The sequence below is a fragment of the Podarcis raffonei genome, chromosome 14 (assembly GCF_027172205.1).
Source record: "Podarcis raffonei isolate rPodRaf1 chromosome 14, rPodRaf1.pri, whole genome shotgun sequence".
In the NCBI taxonomy this organism is placed as follows: domain Eukaryota; kingdom Metazoa; phylum Chordata; class Lepidosauria; order Squamata; family Lacertidae; genus Podarcis; species Podarcis raffonei.
Window position 1 is genome coordinate 35252208 of NC_070615.1, and position 25875 is coordinate 35278082.

Sequence of the window (25875 nt, forward strand, 5' to 3'; positions counted from 1 at the left end):
GTCCTGGTCTGACACTAACCACTACACCAGCCATAGCTGTCAACTTTTCCCTTTTCTTGCGAGGAATCCTATTTGGAATAAGGGAATTTCCCTTTAAAAAAGGGAAACGTTGACAGCTATGCACCATGCTAGCCTCTACACTGTAATGTAATACCGTCCTGAACGTCAGTATCACATCTTCGTACATCCTTTTCAGGAATATATGTGTTTGCACACGCAATTTACCCTAGCATATTCATTTTGGTACACATTACATCGCTGGAGAAGTGCATTGCCAAATTTGGAGGTGTGCGGATTTCAAAGGATGGCTGTCTTTTGGTTCTTGTATAGTTTTGGAAACTGCAAAATATGTGAACTTACAATTCATCCTCATTCCTTTGCCACTTTTAACGGTCATGGCTTCCCCCAAAAAATCCTGGGAGCTGTAGTTTGTTAAGAGTACTGAGAGTTGTCAGAAGACCCCTCTATTCCCCTCACCGAGTTACAATTCCCAGAGTTACCTGGGAATGAGAGGTTGACTATTAAACCACTCTGTAAATTGTAGCTCTAGGAGGGGAAAGAGCTGGGGAAACTCAAAACCCCCGGAGAGCTACTGCTGGTCAGTATAGATGACACTGAGCTAGATGGACCAATGGTCTGACTCTGTATAAGACAGCTTTCTATGTCTCCATTTGCTTCTGCCCTTAACTCACAACCATGAGGGGTGGAAGGTTATTTTTTGACAGACACAGAACCTCTTTTCTGGCAGGCAAAAAATCCCAGGTTCATTCCCTGATATCTCCAGGTCACGCTGGAAGATACCCCTGCCGGAAAGTGTGGAAAGCAGCTGCTCAAGGCAGACAATATTGCTGTTGGCCAGGTGTGGGGAACCTTTGGTCCTCCAGGTGTTGCTGAGCTACAGTTCCCATTATCCCTGGCTATTTGCCGGGCTGATGGGAGTTGTAGTTCAGCCACATCTGGCAGGCCAAAGGTTCCCCACGTCTGAGCTAGATGGCTTGACTCTGAAAGACAGCCTCTTCTGTTCCTGTGAAAGACCATTGTGAGCCCAAGGTGCAGCTGTTCTGACTTGGGTACCAGGCATATGCTTCGATGAAATGAGCATGCCAGGTGCATGTGCTTGAATCATGAAACCATCTTTACCTCCAGCAGCCTTCCTTACCGTTACTCATCCTACCTGACCTAAAAAGAGACAAGAGGAGAGCTTTAAATAGAGAGATGGGAAGGGAAGGGGAGACAGGGAGTTGGAATGGTTTGAATCATAGGCAGCTTGGAGAAGAGAATGATTATATAATAACAAGGCTTATCTTGTACCTTGTGCTTTGAAGTGCTCTGGGAAGGGACGTAGTTCAGTGGCAGGGCAGCTGCTTTGCAAACTAAAGGTCTCTGGTTCAATTCCCGGCATCTCCAGTTTTAAAAAATAAAAACCAGGAAAAGCCTCTGACAACAGACCCTCCAAGTGTCCCTGTTTTCCAGGGACAATCTCAGATTTTCAGAAGCCATGCCCGTTTCTGATTTGATCCCGGAATGTCCCACTTTTCCTTAGGACGTCCCTATTTTCATTGGAGAAATGTTGGAGGGTATGGAGTTATGTGACCCCCCAAGCCAAGGAGATAAGTAACTATACAACCTTTAGGAGACATCTGAAGGCAGCCCTGTATAGGGAAGTTTTTTTAAAAAAAAATGTTTAATGTTTTATTATGTTTTTACATATGTTAGAAGCCGCCCAGAGTGGCTGGGGCAACTCAGTCAGATGGGCAGGGTATAAATAATCAAATTGTTGTTGTTATCGTTATGGAATAGGCTATCCTTATTTTCATCAGAGAAATGTTGGCGGCAGAGCAGGCAATAAGAGAGATGGACACATAGATTGGCTGGGTGTAAGGCAGTTTGCTTCTTCTCCTCCATCTGGCTCTCTGCACCAGTCCTGTTATTTGAGTAAGTCCTGAGCATTCCCTATCTTGCATTCCCATAACATGTGCAAACCTCATGACCAAGCCAACCACAATACTCTTTGAATGGGGATGGCTGTTAACTGACTCCTTCTGTCCCTCTCTCCCTGACACCCCTCCCTGGTAGTGAGGCAGGAACATCTGAACTGCCCAAGGATTGCTTGTCTAAGGGCCCTTGACAGAATAATAAAGCATTAGTAGTGGACGTCTCCTGCTTGAGCTTGTTTTGAGATGCTTCCTCCTCGCTTACCACGTTAGTGCTGTCCTGAGGATGGCGTGTTATAGCTCAGCAAAAGCAGGGCAAAAAGATACCAGAATCTCTGTGGTATAAAATGCTCTGGGATTTCAGCAGGAAGTTACAGTATCTGCACTGACTAGGAATAAAGCAGTATTACTACTGCAAAACCTTTGCAGACACAAACGAAACTGAAAGCACATGTGACCACGCTGATACCAACACGAACGCAAATCATCACGAGTGCACAATGAAAAGGACATCTGGAGGGAGCCTAAGAGCTGGAGTGGGTATTCACAAGCATTTGCAATTTGCCAAATGACTTTGCCCTTCATATTCTGAATTCAATAGTTGAATCTGTACTTTGTGGAATTTTAGCTTCAGAATCCCAAGCCGATTCACTCTTCCCAGAATCTTTCCGTTCTTTGATTTGGGAAAGCATCGTAAATATCATAAGGTATCAGCTGGCAAAAACAAAACGGGCCAGGGATTAAATGCTGCCGATGGAAAACATTGAAATGAAATGTCAAGTTTTAGAAAGAGTGAGATCAGATATCACTGGATGCGAAACAGAGATTCAAGACTTTTGGCAAAAGTTGTATTCAGAGACTACCTGGAGAAAATTCAACATCAATATTTGCCAAGGAGAATTCTGGGAACAAATTCAAATTCAATGCCAGAGACTGAATTTGATCTAGCTACAAAGTCTCCATGAAATCAGTGGCATCCATGGTTTCCATGAGACTTCCCTGTGATTAGAGATGAGCGAATCTGTCAATTTCAGTTTCCAATTTTTCCAGTCCTAAGCGAAGGTCAGGTTGGTAGTAGAGCACGTGCCTTGCATGCAGAAGGCCCCATGTTGAATCCTTGGTATTTCCAGGCAGGCTTGGGGAAACCCCCAGAGAGACACTGGCAGTCAGTGCAGACAACACTGAGCTAGGGTGGGAGGGTGGCTCAAATTAGTCAGGGCATGATGAATGCTGCTTACCTTTAGGCAAGGTACATGTTTCTTGGTGGGTAATATGACAGGGTACCATGTTCAATATTGCTGAAATGAGTTTATTAAAATCATATGAACACATGAACACAGAAAGAAGCAATATGTTAGTGTGGCACCTCCGTTGACATCAGGCAGCTCTGTTGACATCAGACCTTCTTCACTGTATTCTTTTTCCTGCTTAAAACATTTTGGTTCAGGCAAGCCTATCCAGCTACGTAGGATGTGGACATGAGTTTTAAATTCTTTTTAGCTACTGTTGGTTCTAATCGCCTTTTGAATGTTTTTGAATACTATTTTTAATTGGTTTCTATCAATAATGCCTTCAGATGTCTTCTAAAAGTCAGATAGTTGTTTATTTCCTGGACATCTGATGGGAGGGTGTTCTGCAGGGCGGGCGCCACTACTGAGAAGGCCCTCTGCCTGGTTCCCTGTAGCTTCATTTCTCGCAGTGAGGGAACTGCCAGAAGGCCCTCAGAGCTGGACCTCAGTGTCTGGGCAGAACGATGGGGGTGGAGACGCTCCTTCAGGTATACTGGGCCGAGGCGGTTTAGGGCTTTAATGTTTTAGTTTATATTTTTTAGTAAACCACTTAGATCTGTTTCCTTACAATCAAGTGGTAGATAAATTTTGTTACATAAAATAAAGAATTCTAAGGGTCAAACTAGACATTTATTTTTTTCATTTCTTTATTAGAAGGAGCTCAAGATGGTGTGTTTGGTTCTTTCCTCCCCTACCCATTTTTATCTTCACAATAACCCTCTGAGGTAGGTAGGCAAGTAGGTAGATTAGGCTGAGAGACTGGCCCATGGTCACCCAAATGAGCTTTGTGTCTGAGTGTGGGATTTGAGCCCTGGTCTCCCAGGTCCTCATCTGACACTCAACCACTGCACCACACTGGTGCTAATGACATCATTACAAACACAACTGTGGTTGTTGTTGTTGTTGTTTTTATTTTTATTTTATTTTTAAAGAAACCAGAAGGTTTTGATGGGGAGGTCAATTTTTGTCGCCCTCCTGCCTGCTATGATTATTTTTTTTATAAAAAAATAAAAAATAAACACAGCCATTGTGGTTTGTAAGGGTAAATTCCCCCACAGAAGCTACCAGCCCCTTGAAAAGTTCCAAATTCACTACCATCTTCCACTTGCTAAAGGCAGCTTAAAGCAGGTGATTTGTGGTGGATCTGTGGTGGGGGGAAAAAGGAGTTAAAGTTCCCCATGCCCTGTGGTCCAGATGGAAATCCTCCTCTACACACACACACACACACACACACACACACACACACACTTAATTTTAAAAAGCACCACAGATACGGTTTGCAATTCTTTGTTAAGGTCCATTTTAGACGGTCCCCCCTTTAGGACAGGGAGCTTTCGTACCTGATCTTTGTAAAGTGCCACACTTATGTCATTCTCTCCTCTCCTTTCAAATTAATAAATACAGGAAGCTGGGGTGTACAATTGTGAGAATAGATGTTTAGAAAGGAGATGGTTAAATGGATTCTTAAGTAAAGCAGGAGACAGCACTGGGTGGTTGCCAAGCATCTCTCTTGTTTGGGAAATTATAAGCCGTCCACAATTACCAGGAACTACCTGAAAGGGAGATTCTTCTTCCACCTCTGCAGGCTGCAAAAACACAATACATTTCTAGCATGTGATTTCTTCCCCCAAGGAATCCTGGGGACTGTAGTTTGTTAAGGGTGTCAGAAACCGTAGCTCTGCGAAGGGTAAATTACAGTTCCCATGATTTTTTTTGTGGGGGAAGTAACATGTTTTAAAGTTCCAGCCTTTCTCAACCTGTGGGTCCCCAGATGTTGTTGAACTACAACTCCGATCACCCCTAGCTAGCAAGGCCAGAGCTCAGGATGATGGGAGTTGTAGTCCAACAACATCTGGGGACCCACAGGTTGAGAACCGCTGTACGATAGCATATATGCAGACAGACACTCCTTGACTAAGGAGGTTGTCATCTCACTGTAGAGAAAGGAATCAAAGGACAGCCTGCAGCTTGAGTTCACGTGTCACTTTAAACCATGGTTTAAATAAAACTTAAGTAAACCCTGGCTTGGGGCAGACTTGGGGGAAACCTATTGAACCCCAGGGCCAGATTCTGACTTGGTGAACCTTCTGGGGGCTGCATTCCAATGGTAGGGTGGAGGGCAGAAGACAGTTTTGGTAGGTAACTTGCTCTGTCTCTGAGCCATCATTTGCTCTTGACTGTGTTCCCTAACCCAGCCTCTGTTTAATTGGTGGAGCTCAGGATTCTCGCAAAAAACAAAGCAGATCATCCCACAAGCCTGAAGCTTCCCTGTATCACTGCTAAAAGAGAACAGATTTTTGACTTTTGGAGTGCTACAAACATACATACGTTCACTGTGCACCCCCAAAAGCCCAGCCCAGTGTTTGAGAGCTCCTGTCTCTTTAAGAGCCTTTTGGCTGCATTCCAGCTGCTTGAAAGAGAGCTAAAGAAACCCACAAAAGAGGAGGGGGGTGGCGGAGAGTGTGTGTGTGTTTGTGTGTGTGTAAGACAGTGTATGCCTTTGTCAAGTGATGCAAGGTTTTTCTATTCCGGAAAGAATTTTGTGGGGGTGGATGATGAGCAGATAGTTTTTAAATGGTCTTTTAACAGGTTTTTAATCTAGATTTAAGCCACCTTACCATGAAGTCAGGAGTTAATACTCCAATTGATTTTAAATGGAGCTGGATTGCATTCTGCATTTATTTACTTGTAATCTCTTGAGAAAATTTGTTCCCTACCCCTCAGTTGAACATAAGAAGATCCCTGCTGAGTCCAAAGCACTCTCTTTTCCAGCATTCTGACCAATTAGATGCCTATAGGCAGAAGCCCACAAGCAAAACATGAGTTCATTCTATCATCTATCTATATCTATCTATCTATCTATCTATCAATCATCTATCTATCTATCATCTATCATCTATCTATCTATCTATCTATCAATCATCATCTATCTATATCTATCATCTATCTATCTATCATCTATCTATCTATCTATCTATCTATCTATCTATCTATCTATATCTATCTATCTATCATCTAATCTTGTTGTTTACTGGCCCTTCACCCTTAAGGTCGCAGGGCCGGTTTTTACAACAATTAAAACACAATGTTAAACACAGTTGAAAACAACTTACAATAAGGTGTGTCCTAAAATTATACATCACAGATGTCAAAACTCAGGGGAAAGAGGTGTGTATTCAGCATTTCCTGAAATTTGTATAATGAAGATGCCAGATTGTGGAGTTCCACAGCTTAGGGTCTGCCACAGAGGATGCCCTCTCCCAGGCCAAACACCCTTGAACTTGAGCTTCTGATGGTGGGCAAACTACCCAGAGCCACCGCCTCTGCCAATCTTAGCATGCAAGGAGGGCAATTTTTCAGGTATTGGGGTACCTAGGTTGCCCATAGACTCATAGAATTCTAGAATTAGAAGTGACCACTGCCGTCCTCTAGCCCAACTCCCTGCAATGCAAGAACTTTCGATTCCCACGACTCTGAGTTTAAGTCTACCGACTGAGCTTTGGTTAGGGCTTTGGAACACTAATGTGAGCACCTTGAACTGGGCCCAGAAATGCATCGGCTACCAGTGCAGGTTTATGTGAGATCAAAACGAAACCCCAGCCAGTAATCTGGCTACTGTATTTTGGACCAGCTGAAGTTTCTGAGTTGTCTTCAAGCACAGCCCCATGTACAGCACATTGCAATGTTCCAGTCTGGAGTAGCTCTCTCCTGCTCATGAGCCCCAGACTGATGTTCAGAGCTATCCTGCTTCTCATCCTAGAGACAGCTTGTGGTTAATCGTCATCATCTAGATGTATTACCCGCCCTTTACCATAAGGTCCCAGGGCTGGTTGCATCGATATATATATAACACAAGATTAAAATAAATTAAAATGATTCACAATGCAAGTAATAGCATGGGTCCTTAAAAAATTCAGGTGCCAAAAGTCAGGATAGAGCCTTGTAGCCATGGATGGCCTGATCCTCCAGGAATCTGCATAATGCCTTTTTAAAATTGTTCAGATTGGTGGAATTTAGGAAGCTGCCTTATATTGAGTCTGACAATTGGTCCATCTAACTCAGTATTGCCTACACTGACCGGCAGCAGCTGTCTGGGATTTCAGGCAGGGATCTCTCTGACCAGGGATTGAACTGGGGAGCCTCTGCATGCAAAGTTGAGTGCTCTACCCACTGAGCCACCATCCTTCCTCCAAACACCATAATCACATCTTTTTTTATTTATTGCACTTATTAGAGACTTTTTTATATTTTACAAAAAGTGAACTCAAAGTGACTCAACATATAAAATAAACATATAAACATATAAAATAAAAGTTGTATATAGTATACAACTAAAATAGAAGCTTAAAAAACTGCCATACTTAAAAAGCAGCATAACAAACCCCACCCACTGAAGGAGGGCGCAATATCTACCGTATTTTTCACTCCATAGGGCACACCGGACCATAGGGCGCACCTAGTTTTTTTTGGGGGGGGGAATAAAGGGGGAAAATTATTCCCCCCCCAGCTGCGGGGCTGGGGCAGGGGAAGCCCGAGCTTCCCCTGACCCCAGCCCCCAGAAGAGGCTGCTTTCTGCAAGCCTTTGGAGCCCGAAGGCTTGCAGATAGCTGCCTGAAGCCCGGGAAGCACAGTGGGAGTTGGCGCTGCGCTTCCCGGGCTTCAGGCTGCTATCCACAAGCCTTTGGAGTCCGGCGGGAACTCCTGCCACTCTCAGAAGGCTTGCGGATAGCTGCCTGAAGCCTGGAGAGCGAGAGGGGTTGGTGCGCACCTACCCCTCTCGCTCTCCAGGCTTCAGTGAAAGCCTGCATTCGCTCCATAGGACGCACACACATTTTCCCTTCATTTTTGGAGGGGGAAAAGTGCGTGCTATAGAGCGAAAAATATGGTAAATCTCTCCAAGCTTAAGGGCCGAGAGCCTGCCTGTCACCTAGAAGTAGGCAGTGATGGTGCCAGGAGTGCCTCCCTGGAGAGACCATTCCATAAATGGGGAGCCACCACTGAGAAGGCCCGTTCTTATGTCACCAACTTTCACACCTCTCTTGGAGATGGCGCAAGGAGAAGGACCTCAGATGATGAATGCTGGTTGTGCCTATGCACAACTCACAGACTTAACATACAGAATAAGAACAAAAAGAACATATGTTTAAAGAAGATTGGGAAACGTTTATTGAATATATGGGAAATAATTGTGTACAGCTGAAAACACTGGCAGCGTTAAGATAAATTCAACAGTGTAAACAAGTTTTGATGGGTGCAATAATGGAATACTGAATGGTATAGTTTTTGTAAAATATGCAGGGATTTATGATATGTAAAAATGAACCATAGAAAGAGAAGGAGGGAAGTCATTGATATCTTAAGGATGTAAAATGAGTATTTTAAAGGGAAAACTTAATAAAATTATATACAGATGATGAACGCTGGGTGCAGGCTGGTTCATGTGTGGCCTTAGGGTAGCAAATTCCTTCAATTTACTATATGAAGAAGTCCTTCATTTTGTCTGTTCTGACTCTTCCAACATTTGGATTTAAATATTGTAACCTGTGTTCGTAGGGGAGTCGCTCCAGCCCCCTGGTCATCTGGGTTGCCCTTTTCTTCACCTTCTCCAGATCGGCAATATCCTTGAACGAGTTTTCCGGGAGCTCACCTTTCAGGTGATGTTAGCATCAGAGGCTATTGGCCATGACAGCTAAGCCCTGCAGATATAGCACTACTGTTGGCTGGCTTTAAAAGAGGATTATCCAAATTCATGCAGGGAAAGGTTGTCCATGGCTACTTCTACCTCCACCGTGGGAGCAACAGTGCCTCTGAATGCCAAGTTGCTGGGAATCACAACTGGGGAGGCTGCTTTTGGGCTCAGGTCCTGTTTTCAAGCACAGGGGCGTCTGTGGTCCAAAAAGAGAAGAATCAGAAGGCGGGAATGACTAGATGCATCATTTAACAAGTGTACAAAAGAAGGGGGGGGAGAAAGAGAGTACAGTGGTACCTCAGGTTACATACGCTTCAGGTTACATACTCCGCTAACCCAGAAATAGTGCTTCAGGTTAAGAACTTTGCTTCAGGATGAGAACAGAAATTGTGCTCCGGCGGCGCGGCAGCAGGAAGCCCCCATTAGCTAAAGCGGTGCTTCAGGTTAAGAACAGTTTCAGGTTAAGCACGGACCTCCGGAACGAATTAAGTACTTAACCCGAGGTACCACCGTATATGGAAGAGGCAAGAGATTTGATGCGGCAACACTTAAGGATAATATTTTCCATATCAACAGAACCAAGGTCTGCCCCCCCCCCCCCGCCAATTGCAGCCAAGAAAAATAAATATCAATTCAACACAAACACACACAGGTCAATCACGAAGTAGGATTGTCAAAGTGAAGGGGGATGTTGCTGGCATTGACTGGCCTTTAACAGCTGCTGGAATTCAGATATAAAGAAAGTCCACCTGGGTTGGTCCCTAGGTTTTCTCTTTAGCCATGCGGACTAGTAACTTCGGGCGACCCTTTCCGAGGCATATTTTCCCAAATCCAGCAGAGGGCAGATTGCGTCTGTGCTGATATGTCTGAAACCTCCCCCCACTCCACAAATTCCAGAAGATCCTCTACGAGAAGTGTCACGACCCATTTCACCCGCACCCCAATTTCCTGCACCCACAATCCACTTCAGTTCCCCAAATGTCAAAGCAGCATGTCCGGTATTTTTAAGAGGCTTTTTTCTTCATCCCCCCCCCCCGCGTCCGCCGCATTCACAAGTGAGACGCAAACGTGTAGAAGAAATCCCTTGCGTGGCTTCAGGAACACCCGCCCCCTAGAAGCGGAGAGAAAGAAGGACTTAACCAACAACAGCATCCAGTCATATATATATATATCAAAGCAACCAGATTAACCCTGATCCTTAAAGCCCGACGCTTCTTCCTTTGAACCTTTTGGCAGCCGCTCAAAGCGGTCGCAGCAGCTCGGGCTTGACCTAGAAAACAAGACAGAAATGGGTGAAAGGAAGAGCGGCGGAACCCGAGGCGCTTTAGGACCCGGCGGAGCCGAAGCGGCTTCGCCAAAGCAGGCAGAGCAAGCAGGCAGGCAGGCTGCACACACAGAGCGAAGCGCGGAAGCGCCGGGGAGACCCTGCCCGCTCTCCAGGCAGGCGAGGAGAAGATCCACACGCAGACATTCATTACAGAGAGGCGCAGAACAAAAGGGAGCAGCCACAGGGCGGGCTCGCGTCCATCCATCCATCCAGGCGGGGAAGGAGCGCGCGGCTGGGCTGGGTGGAAAGCGCTGCTTCTTCCTCGCCACGATGCCTGCCTGCTCCGCGGGCTGCAAGCGGCGCTGGCGACCATGGGGCTGCAGCTGAAGGCAGCGGGCTGTCGCTGCTGCAGCCGCCGCCGCCGTCTCCGCCGGTGCTCGCCGCCCGTGCTGCAGAGCCGCTCCCGTCTCGCCCGAGCAGCAGCAGCCGCCGCCGCCGCCGGTGGCCAGCAGCAGCAGCAGCAGCAGCAAGGGGCTGCGGCGCAGCAGTAAGGCGGCCGCGGCGGGCGGCGAGCCCCCTCGGGCGCCTGCCTTGAGCACGCCGCTCTCCCAGGGCCCGGCGCGATCCGGAGGGAGGAGCGAGCGAGCGGCAGCCCGCGACACAGCCGCCGCGTCTGCGAGGACATGAGGGCAAGAGCCCGCGCCCAGGCAGGTGGGTCCGGCTCTGGATTCTTGGGGGAAAGAGCAGGATTGGGGCATCGCGGGAATGTGATGTATTGGGGGGGGTTTGGAACTCTGGACCCCTCCCCCCACGCTTGGAAGCGACTGCGGAGGGGTCTTGGTTTTGGGGGGTTGCATGTGTGTGGGGGGGATCAAGACAGGTGAGATGAAAAGGGGGTTTGTTGTTGGGGGAGAACTGGAGTGGGGTGGGTCTCCCTCTTGCACAGATGCAAGGGGAGGGGAGCAGTTTGGGGAGGGGGCGCGTGCGATTGGGTTAGGGGGTTAGGAGCGTGCGCGAGGAGGAAGACGTTCTCTCGGTCTACCTCCCCCTCCCCCCTCGGGTTGGGAGAGGTGACTCGGGTGCTAGAGGGGGGAGGGGGCGCGGTGGGGAGGGGAGGGGAGAGCGCCAGCCAGGCGAGGTTTCGCTTGGGCGCCTTTAACACAAAGCGCCGCTGAGAACAATGAAGCCCCACCACCCCCACCACCGACACCCCGTGCGCCGCCCCTCCTCCCAATTGCTACTTTCCACCTGCAGCGGCAGGAAAGGCGATGCCAGGATCATTCCCCGCTGCAACCCAGGCGGGGATGGCGAGAGCAGGCGGGCAAGGTGCGGGTGTGGGGAGGTGGCGATTCTTCTAGCGCAAGGTCAGCATGTACTTTGTGAACACCCCGCCATCACCACCGCAAGTGCAAAAGTGTGTGCGTGTGCATGTATGGAGAGAGCTTGGATCTCTCCGGGGAAAGCACACACACACCCCTATCTTAATATGGGGCTGGGGCTCTGTGAAGGAGGGGCTCAGCTTATATAGTCTGCGTTGCTTGGAAAACACCCCCTTCCCTCCCGCCTCTACACACTATATTGAGCGTCTGTAATGCAGGACAACAACGACAACCCCCTTCTCGTTTGCGCGCTCTCTCTCTCTCTCTCTCTCTCTCTCTCTCTCTCACACACACACACACACACACACACCCCAGCTCGGGGATCTGCAGAAGGTAAGCCCCGTAACCAGCATTTCCCCGCGCGCGCGCGCGCACCAGCACACACGCATGCATTCATGCACATGGCTTTGTCTGGCGTGCACCTTCTTCCTCTCTCCCCCCCCCCGTAAGGGGGGGAGGGAAGACAGAGATGGCAAGGCAATGTAGGTGGTGGGGAGGGAACAGAGGCTTCCTTTTTCTCAATGGGCTCTTGAGAAGACTCCCTGCTGTGTTCTGCCCATTCCAATCCCACCTGTTTGGGGTCGTTGCTGAAGCAGACAGGGAGTGGCCAGTGTGTTGTAGGATGGGTGTACTGTGTGTGTGTGAGAGAGAAAGAGAGATTATGGTTCTGTAGCATCCTTTTCCCAGATCTCTCTCCCTTTCTGGATATGCAGAAGGGCCTGTAAGGAGAGGTGGTACTAATTTAAGGGGTAAAATATTCCCCTTGGTTACTCCCTGTCTTTACTGTGGAGTGTTTGTTTGTTCATAGGAAGGTGCCATACACAGAGTCAGACCACTGGTCTCCTTGGCTCAGTATGTCCAGAATTTCAGACAAGGGGCTCACCTCCCTACCTACCTGGAGGTGCTGAGGACTGAACCTGGGACCACTGCAGGGAAAGAAGATGCTCTATTCTTCTGGGCTCCACTCCCCGCCCCAAACCAGTGCTTTATTGCAATGGCTTTCTAACCCTTTCCTGGGAAATAGCTTTGGAAGGTAGTCTGTCCATCATGCTCAGCCTTCTGCAATGCACAGAGGACCATTGGATGTGTCCTGGGTTTTCAGTGGGGAAATGATGAGGGCAGGGAGACCTGCCCAGAACCCTACATTGACCTCCAGCAACCAGGCACCCTCCAGATATTTTGGACTACAACTCCCAACATGCACTGGCTGGGGCTTGATGGGAGTTGTAGTCCAAAACCTCTGGAGGGTCCCTGCTTGCTGAAGGTTGCCCTCCATGAACTTGGTGTGCATCCTCAAGCATGCTCCAGAATCCTCAGTAACACAACAACATTCCTTCGCAGACGGGTCTGGGGGAAAAGACTGTGAATCTCTCAATGTAGAAAGTTTGGGGGGCAAAGCCCAACATGTTGCTTTATTGGAAAGATTCATTTGCCGGTGACCGAAAGGGCAGCTGCAGCTCCAGTGGTGCTGCTGGTGATGACCAGGCTGATAAGATGCAATCCTGTCCTGCAGTTTTTCTTCTGATTCTTGTCTGCATGGACAGGTTTAGCTTGGATCTGGTGGAGGGGTAAGATCTGGGGACCCCCCAGACCCACTGCCCATATTTTCAACCCATTCCTGACAGCTTGGGACACAGTATGGTGTCAGACAGAGCCATCTCTTTCTCAGTTCCTGGCAGCAGAGAGACACTCTTAGCAGTGCTGTTTGTTCATCTTACGTCCACTAAGACCAGGGCCCTTAGTGTGGTGGCCCCTGCCCTTTGGAATGTGCTCCTGATTGACAGCAGGCAGGTACTAAAGTATTGGCATTTAGGTACCTGCTTAAAACACATCTGTTCACCCAGGCTTTCCCTGAGGAGTGATCCAGCTTTGTATGAATTTGTGGTGCATTTTGCATTTCTTTTATTAGTGCCATTTTATTGTTGATCTTCTGCTGTTCACCACCGTGATCCATTTTTAAAAACATTGGCGGTATAGAAATTTTTGCAAATAAATGATAATAATAATACAGTTGAGAAGGGTAGCTCTGCTCCTTTGAGGGAGCAAAACCAAGAGAGTACCTTGTGGTACCTTAAGGACAATATGGCACAAGCTTCCGCAGACTAGAATCCACCATCCAGTTGCCTCTCACAATGTGGACCTCACTCCCCAAAATATTCTGCTGTAATAAAATCTGCCTCCATCACGGGATGAGGGTCATAACCCAACCCATTCAGGTCCTCAGTAACCGTATCAATTTACCTGAAGCGTAGATTTGATAGGTTCTGAGGACACAATTGGGCCCTGTCCCTAGTACTGAGGTCTGCAGTTCCTTCTCTACTTCAGTTCCATGATGCATTATTATTGTTAATTCTTCCCTTGGTTATTTGAACTCAGCCGGGAGATAGGTAGGCAGTTGTGTAGAGTTTTTCTTCCCAGATACATTCAATGTCTGATGATGTTTGGCAAATCCAAAAAAAAATATGAAGGGGACTACCTCCCAGAGTTCTTTGCTCTCCTGCCTCCATCATGTGACAGGGGTTGCAAGGTGCTGCAAGATTTTGTGTGTTGTTTTAACACAGTAGCAAAGCTCCAGGGCTCTTCTCCCCATTTCTTGGAGCTGCCAGCATCTTGGCTTTGACTTCTCTTCCACTGTTTTCTTTGTGTGATAAATGGCTGTCGACTGCTTTCTGGTTCCAAAGAGAGAGGTGAATTCCCGGAAATGATGGGATCTGTATATATTAGCTGTATGTCGTATCAGTTGGTCGCTTCCAGACAACCTTTTCGGTTGAGCTTTCCTCCTGATTGGTTTGCATAAAGTTTTCGGGGTGATGTCAGCTATTTACTGAGTCTTTATTTTGATTTGTTTGCAGGGAGGTTACACAGTGTTGCATCAAGCAAGTGTTATCCCACAATTTCCAGTATATGTCCCTACCACTTTCCTTTTGGAAAAAGACCAGTTGCGTGCACGGGGGATGGGGAAGGGCAGTTTGTTGTGCAAGAGCACCAAAGCGGCTTGAACTCCACATTTCCCGGAATGTGATTGCATCTCAACCCAAAATAACAATGGTCAGAAGCAGCATTTATCTGTTTCCCCTCTGTGATCAGTGTTGTTATTGACGTCGTCATTAGAGGGTTGGGCTAGCAACAGGGAGACCAGGGTTCAAATCCCCACCCAGCCATGAAACTCACCGGGTGACAATGGGTCTGTCACTGCCTCTCAGCTTAATTTACCTCACAGGACTGTTGTGGGGATTAAACGAAAAGGGTGGGGAAACAACCATGTACACCACCTTGAGCTCCTTGGTGGAATACAAATGCAATCAGTAAAATAAATATATAAATAGAATAACGTCTTGGCCTATTGCAAGTTCCATCATTGATTATATTGATGTTGGTTAAGAGAAGTGAGTTTTTATAGCCTCACTGTTTACTAAAAGAAGCTCTCTTTCTTAGACTTTGTCCGTCCAGCCATGTGTTGTCTATGCAGGCAGGCAGCCTCTCCAAATTCTCAGACTGAGCTCTGTCCCATCACCAGTTGACTACCTTTGCAACTGGAGATAGTGGGGATTGAGCCTGGCGCCTTCTGCTTCACCCCTTCCTACTTTGATGCTGGCAAAGTTATGAACCTAAGAAGACCCTGGCTGCTGGATCTGGCCCAAGGCCCACCTTGTCCATCATCATCTTCTCAACAGTGGTCAACCAGAAGCCTCAATGGGAAGCCGACCAGCAGAACCTGGTTGCAACAGCACTTTCCTCTCTTGTGATTTGCAGCAACTGGGATGCCGCCTCTAATCGTGGAAAGAGAACATCGTTTTCATGGCTAGTAGCCATTATCCTGGATAAATTTTATCTGATCCTCTTTTAAAGCCATCCAAGTTGGTAGTCATCACTAGTCTGCATCTAGTGGGAGCAAAGGCATGCTTTTAATTGTGCATTGCGTGGTGAAGTCCATCCTTTTGTCTGTGCTAAATTTTCAGCTTATTTGGATAACCCAGGTGGGTTCTAGTATTATGAGAGAGGAAGGAAACCTTCCCCCTGTCCACACCCATTTTATACACCTCTAGGTTGGCAGGGACGCGGGTGGCGCTGTGGGTTAAACCACAGAGCCTAGGACTTGCCGATCAGAAGGTCGGCGGTTTGAATCCCCGCAACGGGGTGAGCTCCCATTGCTCGGTCCCTGCTCCTGCCAACCTAGCAGTTCAAAAGCTCGTCAAAGTGCAAGTAGATAAATAGGTACCGTGCCGGCGGGAAGGTAAATGGCGTTTCCGTGCACTGCTCTGGTTCTCCAGAAGCGGCTTAGTCATGCTGGCCACATGACCTGGAAGCTGTACACCGGCTCCCTCGGCCAATAAAGCGAGATGAGCGCCACAACCCCAGAGTCAGCCACGACTGGACCTAATGGTCAGGGGTCCCTTTACCTTTACCTTAGGTTGGCATAGTCCTGGCTTGTGCCAGTTTTCTTTGGCTCCTCTGCAAGTCGTGGAGACATTGTGCCGCACCCGTTTGTAGACTGAGGTTAGATGACCACAAAGAACACAACAAAGAGCCAAGGGTTATAGGCCACTGCACTATTCGAACTCAAGGCACACTCTGGGATGTCCTGCAGTCTTTCCAAGAGCACCCATTTCACAACAATGACCTGCTTGCGTGGCTGTGTGTATATGCTTTTTTAAAAAAGGGAGTTTGGGGTATTAATTGCAATTGCCAGATAGCCAACATGGCTCTGAATTCAGGCCCAACACCAGCAGTTACCCAGGGTGGGCATTAGGGTCACCCTGTCGTTTGCCACCCCACTGCCCACCCACCCCCCTGATTCTTTTTAGCAGTGCTGCTGCTTTTGAATTGGAGTTTTATTGTTTTCATAGTTCTGTAGTCAAGGGGGATCTCTACCCCCACCGGGGGGTGATTTCAGCATGGTACCAGAACCCCCAAAGGCTGGCACCAGCTGCATCTGAAGTGAAAGAGGATATAGGGCAACACAGAAGCCTCAGTCCCCAAAGATTTCACTGAACAGGTGCCCAGATCTAGGTGCCTCAGAGTCTACTTTGCTGCTCTGCCTGACCCGGCTCCTTCATGGCACGGGCACAGAGCCGTAGCTAGGTGATCTTGCGCCCCTGGCAGAACCATCCAGATTGTGCCCCCTAAAAAAAAGGTAAAGGGACCCCTGACCATTAGGTTTAGTCGTGGCCAACTTTGGGGTTTAACCCACAGCACTACCCGCGTCCCATTGTGCCCCCTAGCCATGGACAAATTAGCTTTTCTTTTCGCCTCTCCTCCAACCCCTCTCCCTCCACCCATTCAATTCACCCTCTATTGAAAACCTTTTCTTATGAGGCAATAATCGATACAGTGGTACCTCGGGTTAAGAACTTAATTCGTTCTGGAGGTCTGTTCCTAACCTGAAACTGATCTTAACCTGAAGCACCACTTTAGCTAATGGGGCCTCCCGCTGCCACTACACAATTTCTGTTTTCATCCTGAAGCAAAGTTCTTAACCCGAGGTAATATTTCTGGGTTAGCAGAGTCTGTAACCTGAAGCGTATGTAACCTGAAGCGTATGTAACCCAAGGTACCACTGTATTTTAAATTATAGACATATTTTTAGTGGATTATGTGTCCCCTCCCCATCTGTTCCCCTGGCAGGGGCCCACCTCACCAACCCCCAGCTACAGCCCTGCAAAGGGGGGGGGGGCGGCTGTATCTGCCATGGAGGGATGAGCCAGGATCAGACATATCTAGTGGCAACTTCACATGCTGGGGCCCAGAAGTCTTCCAACTAGAAGTGTCATGCATAATTAATCCACAAGGCCCAATTTTTTACATGCCCAGAAGACACCTGGGTAAATTAATTTGCTTTGCCAGGATTAATGATGGGTGGAACCATTGGTACTTCAGATATATAGCATCCATAAAGAGGCTTCACTTATTGTATCTTGGTAACCTTTACAATGCTCTTTTAAGGTAGTCTAGCACAATCTCCAATTGACACGTTATATTTGGTTAATTTATTGTCCGCCTTTCATTCAAGGCAGAACTCCAGGTTCTGGTTCAATGGTGGTCTCCCATGGACTCAGACCTGGGTAACTTCAGCAGAATTATTACCTCTTGTGCTGATAGACCAGAAATAGTCCAGATATTGCTGGACTCAAAATCCCATCAACCCAAGTCAGCATCGCTAATGGTCAAGGGATGATGGGTGTTCACAGCTGAGTTGAAATTTGATCCAGGGGGTTCTAGGTTCTTAGATAATGCTCTTACCCACTTTGCTAAACCAGCCATGTCAGTCAGGGGTGGGGGACCTTTATCAGCCAAAGGTCCACATTCCCTTCTGGGCAAACTTCCAGGGGCCGCATGCCAGGGGAGGGCAGGGCCAGAGTCAAAAGTGGGTGGAGCAACGAATGTGAATTTTAGCTGTGTACAGTAGGCTGGTGTTTAAACCCACCCCTGTCCTCCATCCAAGCAAACTAGAGGCATGTTAATACACCCTCCAGCCAGGAAAAAACTCCCAAGGAAGGTGTGAAGCAGGGCCAGTGAAGGGTATAGCCTGGAGAGAATCCCAAGGGCCAGATAGAGAGACTGGGGGCCGCATTTGACTTGCAGACCTGAGGTTCCCCCACCCTGGCACCGTTGTGTATGAATGTCTGCAGCAGTAGTGACCACTCTTCTGTACCTAGCCCAGTTTCATTAAACACACACACACGACCACACACAATGCAAAATGTGTGAATGTTGTTGATGTGGTTTGTAAACCAGGAAGCAGCTATTTTTAACTCAAATTCTATTCCTTAGAAATGTGACTATTTAATTTGAAAGATCTGGTTGGAAGCCTGGCTTCCGGTTATCAGCTGGTCTCTTAAATATAGGCATTAGCTGTTGCCAATCACTTTTGGGTGTTTGTGGTCACAGGAAATTAGAGCATCCATGCTTTCTGCCAGAGAAACAGCATCTTCCGCACTAAAATAAATAAAAGGTACCGCTTTCGAAGAGCGTGAAAACTTGGAGAATTTAATACATGGGCGATCTGTGTTGGGATGATGCTATTGTAGAGAAACAAGGAATTCAAAAAGCAATTTGCCACACAATTTAATGCACGCCTACTAGACGCCATTGAGTTCAAGGGGATTTATCCCCCGATAAGTGTGTATTGTTATTATTAGTTTAGTATTTATTAAACATAGTTGCTTTATTAACAAAGCCACTCAAAGCGACTTACAATATTGTATAGGCTTTTCAAAAACCTTAATTGTGTTTGTAAAGCACACTAAGTGGATTGAATGTAAGAAGAGGTCTTACATTCTGGGTCAGAACAAAGATCCATCTTGGCCAAGCCTGGGGAACCTGTGACCTTGTAGGTGTTATGGGACTCCAAATTGCAGGAGTACCAGCCTGTATGGCCTATCCTCAGGGATGATGGGAGTTCAGCTGTAGGCTGAAGCCAAGCAAAGGAGTTAGAATACAAAAAGGTCCCATTCTGAACAGGAAGTCTTTATGTAGCCCTTCTTGTCGGTGAGATAGCCAGCCTGGGGAAGCAGAGTCACTTCAGTGCCTTGGAAACCCATTTCCTTGGAGATGCCCCAACCCCAAAGTGTCCCATTTTGTGGGCAGCTCTGCACACAACTGGGAGCCCTTTGCTCTAGTCCAGGCAGCTCCTGGTACCCTTTCAGGACTGTTTTTTCTCTCTATTTGTCTGACACATCATAAAACAAGTTCTCTAGGTGTTGTGCAAAATCAGGTTCTAAGAAGGATGCAATAAATCTTAAAATGATAAATCTTAAAACAAAACCCAACCCAGCATAAAATCCAGAAACACAAAAGATCAGCACACTAAGTTACAACACAGATCACAGAACCGGGCAAATACAGCCCAAAGTTGCATTTTCTCGAAGGAAAACCGATGCAAATTCTAGGAGTCCAATGTCAGCTGTTGTGCAAGAGTTCTGAGCAAGGGTGATCATGCACGCACCTATAAGGTACAATAGTATCATTTCCTGGGCAAAAGAAGCAGCTGTGCTTTGGCTTTGCAGTCTCCAGAGCTCTTGGGACTTCAGGGCTCTGATTTCTGCCATTACCTGTCATTGCTTCTTTCAGCTCAGTTCTGTCCAAAGTGAACTCAGCTATGGAGTCATGGTGAAGATCAGGATATACATTTATTTCCATCTGGAACCTAGCCCGTACCAAGAGCTCAGGGTGGTTTGAGAAGGAAAGAGCGAAATTCACTGCAAGAAGCTGAGCCTGCATTCGGATGTGGGGAAATTGCCTTAGTTTTGCTGGCTATAATGCTTCCTCTTTTGCCCCATTTCCTAATGCTTCCTTCACACTGCAGCGGCCTTTTGACCGATATAGTGGCATGTTGTGCCAAACTTAATTCACACCAGTGGGCATGGTGTGACACAACAATGAATGTCATTGGACAACACTGATGCTTTCTGCGCTGATACCAACACACACTTTCTGCACATGCCTTCTTCTGTTCCCCCATGATCCCCTCCCCCATGAAAACAGCAGGAAAGAACTGTACGCTGATATATTGCCCCAAATTTTGTCACTTTGCTCCCATGATTTTCCTGGTCAGGGGTGCTATAAGTGGATTTATTGTGGAATCAAATAATATGGAAATGAGCATTAACATGAACTATATACCATTAGCTTTCCAGAAGTGGCTTTTGTTTTGAAAAATCTCGAATACCTCAGGTTACATATGCTTCAGGTTACATACGCTTCAGGTTACAGATTCCGCTAACCCAGAAATAGTGCTTCAGGTTAAGAACTTTGCTTTAGGATGAGAACAGAAATCATGCAGCGGCGGCACAGTGGCAGCAGGAGGCCCCATTAGCTAAAGTGGTGCTTCAGGTTAAGAACAGTTTCAGGTTAAGAACGGACCTCCGGAACGAATTAAGTACTTAACCCGAGGTACCACTGTATAATGTGGAACTGTTGGAGAAATGTTGCGGTATGAACTGCTGTGTGAATGCAGCCTGAACAGAATACAGAATCCCTGTTGGTGGAGCAGACTTGACCTTGGGTACAATCACACTGAGGCTCTGGGTTTAGGAAAATAAGAAGGCTAATATTAATTATTGGAAATACATATTTAATAGGAAAGATCTGTAAATCTATATGGCTAAGGGGGGGATGCAATAAGCCATGCTTGCTCTTGCATCTCAAGAGACGAGAGCATCTGTGATTTCGTGAGGGAGGCATAGAGAAAGAGGAGGAAGGCGAATAGGAAGTGAGGTCAGCAACCCTAGCAATACAGTGGTACCTCGGGTTAAGAACTTAATTCGTTCTGGAGGTCCGTTCTTAACCTGAAACTGTTGTTAACCTGAAGCACCGCTTTAGCTAATGGGGCCTCCCACTGCACCGCCGCGCCACGCGATTTCTGTTCTCATCCTGAAGCAAAGTTCTTAACCCGAGGTACTATTTCTGGGATAGCAGAGTCTGTAACCTGAAGCATCTGTAACCTGAGGTACCACTGTATCAATCTAACACTGAAGGAAGATCAGCAGGTCAACATGAGAAGGACAGTCTAGGAAGCTTGGAGGTTCCTCTCTCTACCCTTTCTCATGTAGATGCATCAGCCCATGGTGCAAGCTGAGTTGCACCCTGGTACTTCCAACACAGAACAACTTAACAATTAGGTCTGTAATGTTGCATTAGTTGGGTGGACATGGGCTGGTCCAACCGAAGTTTGGCTTGGAGATATAGAACCATCAGAAAGGAAAGCAGGAGGGGCTTTGAGGATGTCTATCAATGTTCTGGGCTGACGAAACGTAGGTCAGTTATTCCCCAACTTGGATAACTTTAAAAGAGAATCGGACAAATTCTTGGAGGATAAGACTGGGATTGGCTACTAGCTGGAATGGCTATGTTCTACCTCCATGGCTGGAATCAGCAATGCTTCTGGATTCCAGTTGCTGGAAGCCACAGGGAGGCTGGAGGGCTCCTGTGCTTGGGTCCTGCTTGAAGGTTTCCTGCAGACATCTGGGTGACAATTGTGAGAACAGGGTGCCAAACTAGATGGACCATTGGCCTGATCCAGCAGCCGCCTCTTAGGTTCTTAAAGGTAAAGGGACCCCTGACCATTAGGTCCAGTCGTGACCGACTCTGGGGTTGCGGCGCTCATCTCGCTTTATTGGCCAAGGTCATGTGGCCAGCATGACTAAGCTGCTTCTGGTGAGCAGCGCACGGAAACGCTATTTACCTTCCCACCACAGCTCTACCTATTTATCTACTTACACTTTGATGTGCTTTCGAACTGCTAGGTTGGCAGGAGCAGGGACCGAGCAATGGGAGCTCTCCCCGTTGCGGGGATTCGAACCGCTGACCTTCTAATCGGCAAGTCCTAGGCTCTGTGGTTTAACCCACAGCGCCACCCGCATCCCTATCTTAGGTTCTTAGGTATGTTATAAATCATATCCAGAGAGGCTGTGTTGATGTATGGAAGTGAATCATGCCCCTCACCTCATATACATCAGTAGTATCTTTGGTTTTATCACACTGCCAGAAACTCATTTTTAATTAGACTGGTATTTTGTGTTTTCCTCCATTTCGTTTGTATTTTTGTATCCTTGTTAAATGTGAATAAGAATTAATTGAAAAAATAAGATTCCCGTTGGCAGTTAGCAGCATCTGAGTGGGACAGGAGAAAGCGCAGGCACATTGATCATCGGGTTGCAGACTTTCCTAATCATCATCATCATGTATTTATTTATACCCTGCCTTTCTTCCTGACGGGACGTAATGTAGCAAGGTCAATTGCATTTCTGTTTAAATTATGGTCATTCTTTCTAAATTTCATGCAGATCTCTGCCTGCTTTCACCCACTTTTTTTTTACAGTTAGTAAGCAACCATTCCATTAATTAGTGAATCAGTCCCCCAAAGCTTTGGATCAGCTTTTGCCAACCTGGCGCATTCCAGATGTTTTGAACTACAACTCCCAGGGGAGCTTGAAGCTCTTCTGCTCTGGTGTGTTATCCTGTAAAGGGGGATGAGGCAGAAAATACCCAAGCTGTTTTTCTCCCCCCCCCAAAGTGATGTGAGTGGAAGCTTATTAAATTATTACCTTTTGTAAGCTTCCTTCTCTTATCTCAACAAGGACATCTCTATCGAAGTTTGGTAGTTTGCATATGCACTGAATTATAGCCCAGCCCTATGCATGTTTAGGAACGCGGGTGGCACTGTGGGTTAAACCACTGAGCCTTGGGCTTGCCGATCGGAAGGTCGGTGGTTCAAATCCCCGCGACGGGGTAAGCTCCCGTTGCTTGGTCCCTGCTCCTGCCAACCTAGCAGTTCAAAAGCATATCAAAGTACAAGTAGATAAATAGGTACCGCTCTGAAGGAGAAGGTAAACGGCGTTTCCCTGCGCTGCTCTGCTTCGCCAGAAGCGGCTTAGTCATGCTGGCCACATGACCGGAAGCTGTACGCCAGCTCCCTCAGCCAATAAAGCGAGATGAGCTCTGCAACTCCAGAGTTGTCCACGACTGGACCTAATGGTCAGGGGTCCCTTTACCTTTTATGCATGTTTACTCCAAGATAAATGCCACTCAACAGCATTCAACTAAGTTTTACTCAAAGTAAACCCGTTGAAGTTAATGGCCCTTAAAGGCCATGTTCATTAGAACTTGGTAACAAACCATTTAGTATAATCAGTAAACTGGCCAGCTCAGCCCTTTGCTAGATTGTTTATGAACAAGTTAAAAAGCACAGATCCCAACACCCACAAGGACAAAGGGAATGGAGCAACTCTCCAATGAAGAAAGGCTGCAGCGTTTGGGACTTTTTTAGCATAGAGAAACTTTAAATAAGAGGTGACATGATAGAAGTTTATAAAATTATGTGTGGCCTTGAGGAAGTGGATGAAGAAAAGCTTTTCTCCCTCTCTTGTGACACTGGAACTTGTCATCATCCACTGGTGGTGAATGTTGGAAGATTCAGGACAGAGATAAAAGAAAGTATTTCTTGATGCAGTCCATAGTTCAGCTATGCAACTCACTCCCAGAGGAGGCAGTGATGCCCACCAACTTGAGATAGCTTTAGAAGAGGATGGACAAATTCATGGAGGATAAGGCTATCCGTGGTAACTAGCCGTGATGACTATGTTCTCCGGCCTCCATAATTGGAGGCAGTAATGCATCCAATTACCAGCTGCTGGAAGCCCCAGGAAGGGAGAATGCTCTTGTGCTTGGTCCTGCTTGCCAGTTTCCCATGGGCATCTGGTTGGCCACTCTGGGAACAGGACGTTGGACTAGATGGCCTGATCCAGCAGCTTATGGTGACCAAGTGATTCTGGTTCAGATTTGGCTGTGGCTGGCGTATTAGACAAAGCTGGTAAATGGTCCTCCTAGCCACTGAGAAGACTTAGAGCAGGCATGTCCAAAGTCCATTTGGAGGGCCTAATCCGGCCTGCCTGTCAGTTTAATCCTGCCCCTGTGGCAGTTTATGTACTGGGGTAAAATCCTAAAAAAAATCCCTTAACAACTTCAATCCTAAAAGAAGCTCAACAACTCCAACCCTACAAAAAGCTCAACAACTTTGGGGTAAAATCATAAAAAAAAACCTCAATAACTTCAGTCCTATTAAAAAAAAGGTCAACAACTTCGGTTGGCCCTTTGGTCGGCCCCCACAGCCCTTCACTTCATCAAATCTGGCCCTCTTTGAAAAAAGTTTGGACTTAAGAGTTCTAATCCCAAAGATAGACCGAGCAGTATCTCAAAGTGTGGTGTACCTGCTGCAGTTTCACCCAGTGCAAGCAACTGACCTACCCTCTGGACACAGGAATCATCTTCCCACAGAGACTTGTTCTTCCTGAGGTTCAAGCTCAGCTTGCAATATAATGGAAACCTATATGAAAACAGAACGATTGCATATATAAAAACAGTTTAAAACAACAACAGCACATACAGAAAATCAATTCAAATCCAATACAGTTCCCAGCTGGGATAAAGATCTCCATTTAGGCTTGTTGAAAGAGGACCGTCTTTAGCAGCCTGCACTGGAAGAACAACAGAGAGATGCATAGGATCACGCACACTGTAAATGTGTGGCACAGATGGGCCCATGTACATTGTAATCTTCTCTGTCTTTATTCAGGAGTAATAATCCCCGCTGCATCAAAAGAAGTTTACTCCTGGTGTGTGTTTTAGGACTGAAGCTGCTGAGAGACTGAGGAGGCAGAGTTTAAAGGCTCATTTGCATGCTCATTTCCAGAATTGCCCAAATGCTGCGCTCCTCTAGACATAATGCACTTTCCAGACCTTTATTGCTCGGATAACATGCCCCCCCCCCCAGCACTGCGCAATCCAGTCCTATTTTCTTCCTGTCGCAGTTTCATGACTGACTTAATTGGGTTTCCCTCAGTCTCTCAGTGCTAAACAATATACCTGCAAAACAGCAAGTACAAATGGGTTTGTGTGCATGAGAACTGGGAAAAGTCTACATTTGATGGAAGTGGGATCAACTTCCAGCCCCCTGGCAGCCCTTCAGTTTTGATAGGAGAGATGGGAACTGCTGAAGCTGACAGAGTTTGTTGGTTAATTTCTCTTGATTGGAGTCGGCAGAGGTGGCTTCAGGTTTGGGCCTACCTAGTGGTGTCAGGCAACGCTGAACAATTGAGCCCAGCCACAATTTTAGTTTCCTATGCTGCCCTAGAGCAGCCTTTCTCAACCTTGGGTCCCCAGATGTTTTTGGCCTACAACTCCCATCATCCCTAGCTAGCAAGGTCAGAGTTCAGGGATGAGGGGAGTTGTAGTCCAACAACATCTGGGGACCCAAGGTTGAGAAACGCTGCCCTAGAGGATTGTGGGGGGGAAATTTTAAGAGTGATTAGGCCCAGCTGCGCAACACTGCTTGAATTGTGGGCCAGCGATTTTTGTTTTTAAAAAGTTGGTCATTTTAGGAGTACTTCTCCCCAAGGTTTGGAAGCAGAGGGAGGGGGGCGCTTGGAAACTTAGGTATCAGGTATGGGCTAGTGGTTAGGGAATCTGGGTCCCTGGATCACATCACTGTCTGCAGGTGAAAAAGATCCGCCAGCTGTTCTGTTCTGCTTTAAAGCACTGATGTTGGGAAAGATGGAGGGCACAAGGAGAAGGGGACGACAGAGGACGAGATGGTTGGATAGTGTTCTCGAAGCTACCAGCAAGAGTTTGACTAAACTGCGGGAGGCAGTGGAAGACAGAAGTGCCTGGCGTGCTCTGGTCCATGGGGTCACGAAGAGTTGGACACGACTAAACAACAACAACAATTGCAGAACATATCCAAATTACACATATATCTATCCAGGGGGAGATACAACACTATATTGGGGAAAGTGGGTGGGAGGCACAGAATGAAGGTCAC

At 47.1% G+C, this 25875-nt stretch overlaps 1 protein-coding gene across 2 annotated transcripts in view; it reads left to right on the plus strand.

Annotated features, from left to right (window-relative positions):
* The window catches only part of SBK1 (SH3 domain binding kinase 1), a 79401-nt gene that overhangs the window by 26281 nt on the left and 27245 nt on the right, over nt 1-25875 (plus strand). The window contains exon 1 of one of the 2 annotated variants that reach the window (XM_053365323.1): nt 10269-10890. The exons of the other annotated variant lie outside the window; for it this stretch is intronic. The gene's annotated coding sequence lies outside the window, so the exon portion shown is untranslated. Of the gene's footprint in view, nt 1-10268; nt 10891-25875 lie in introns of those variants that run through there. 2 annotated transcript variants of the gene reach the window in all.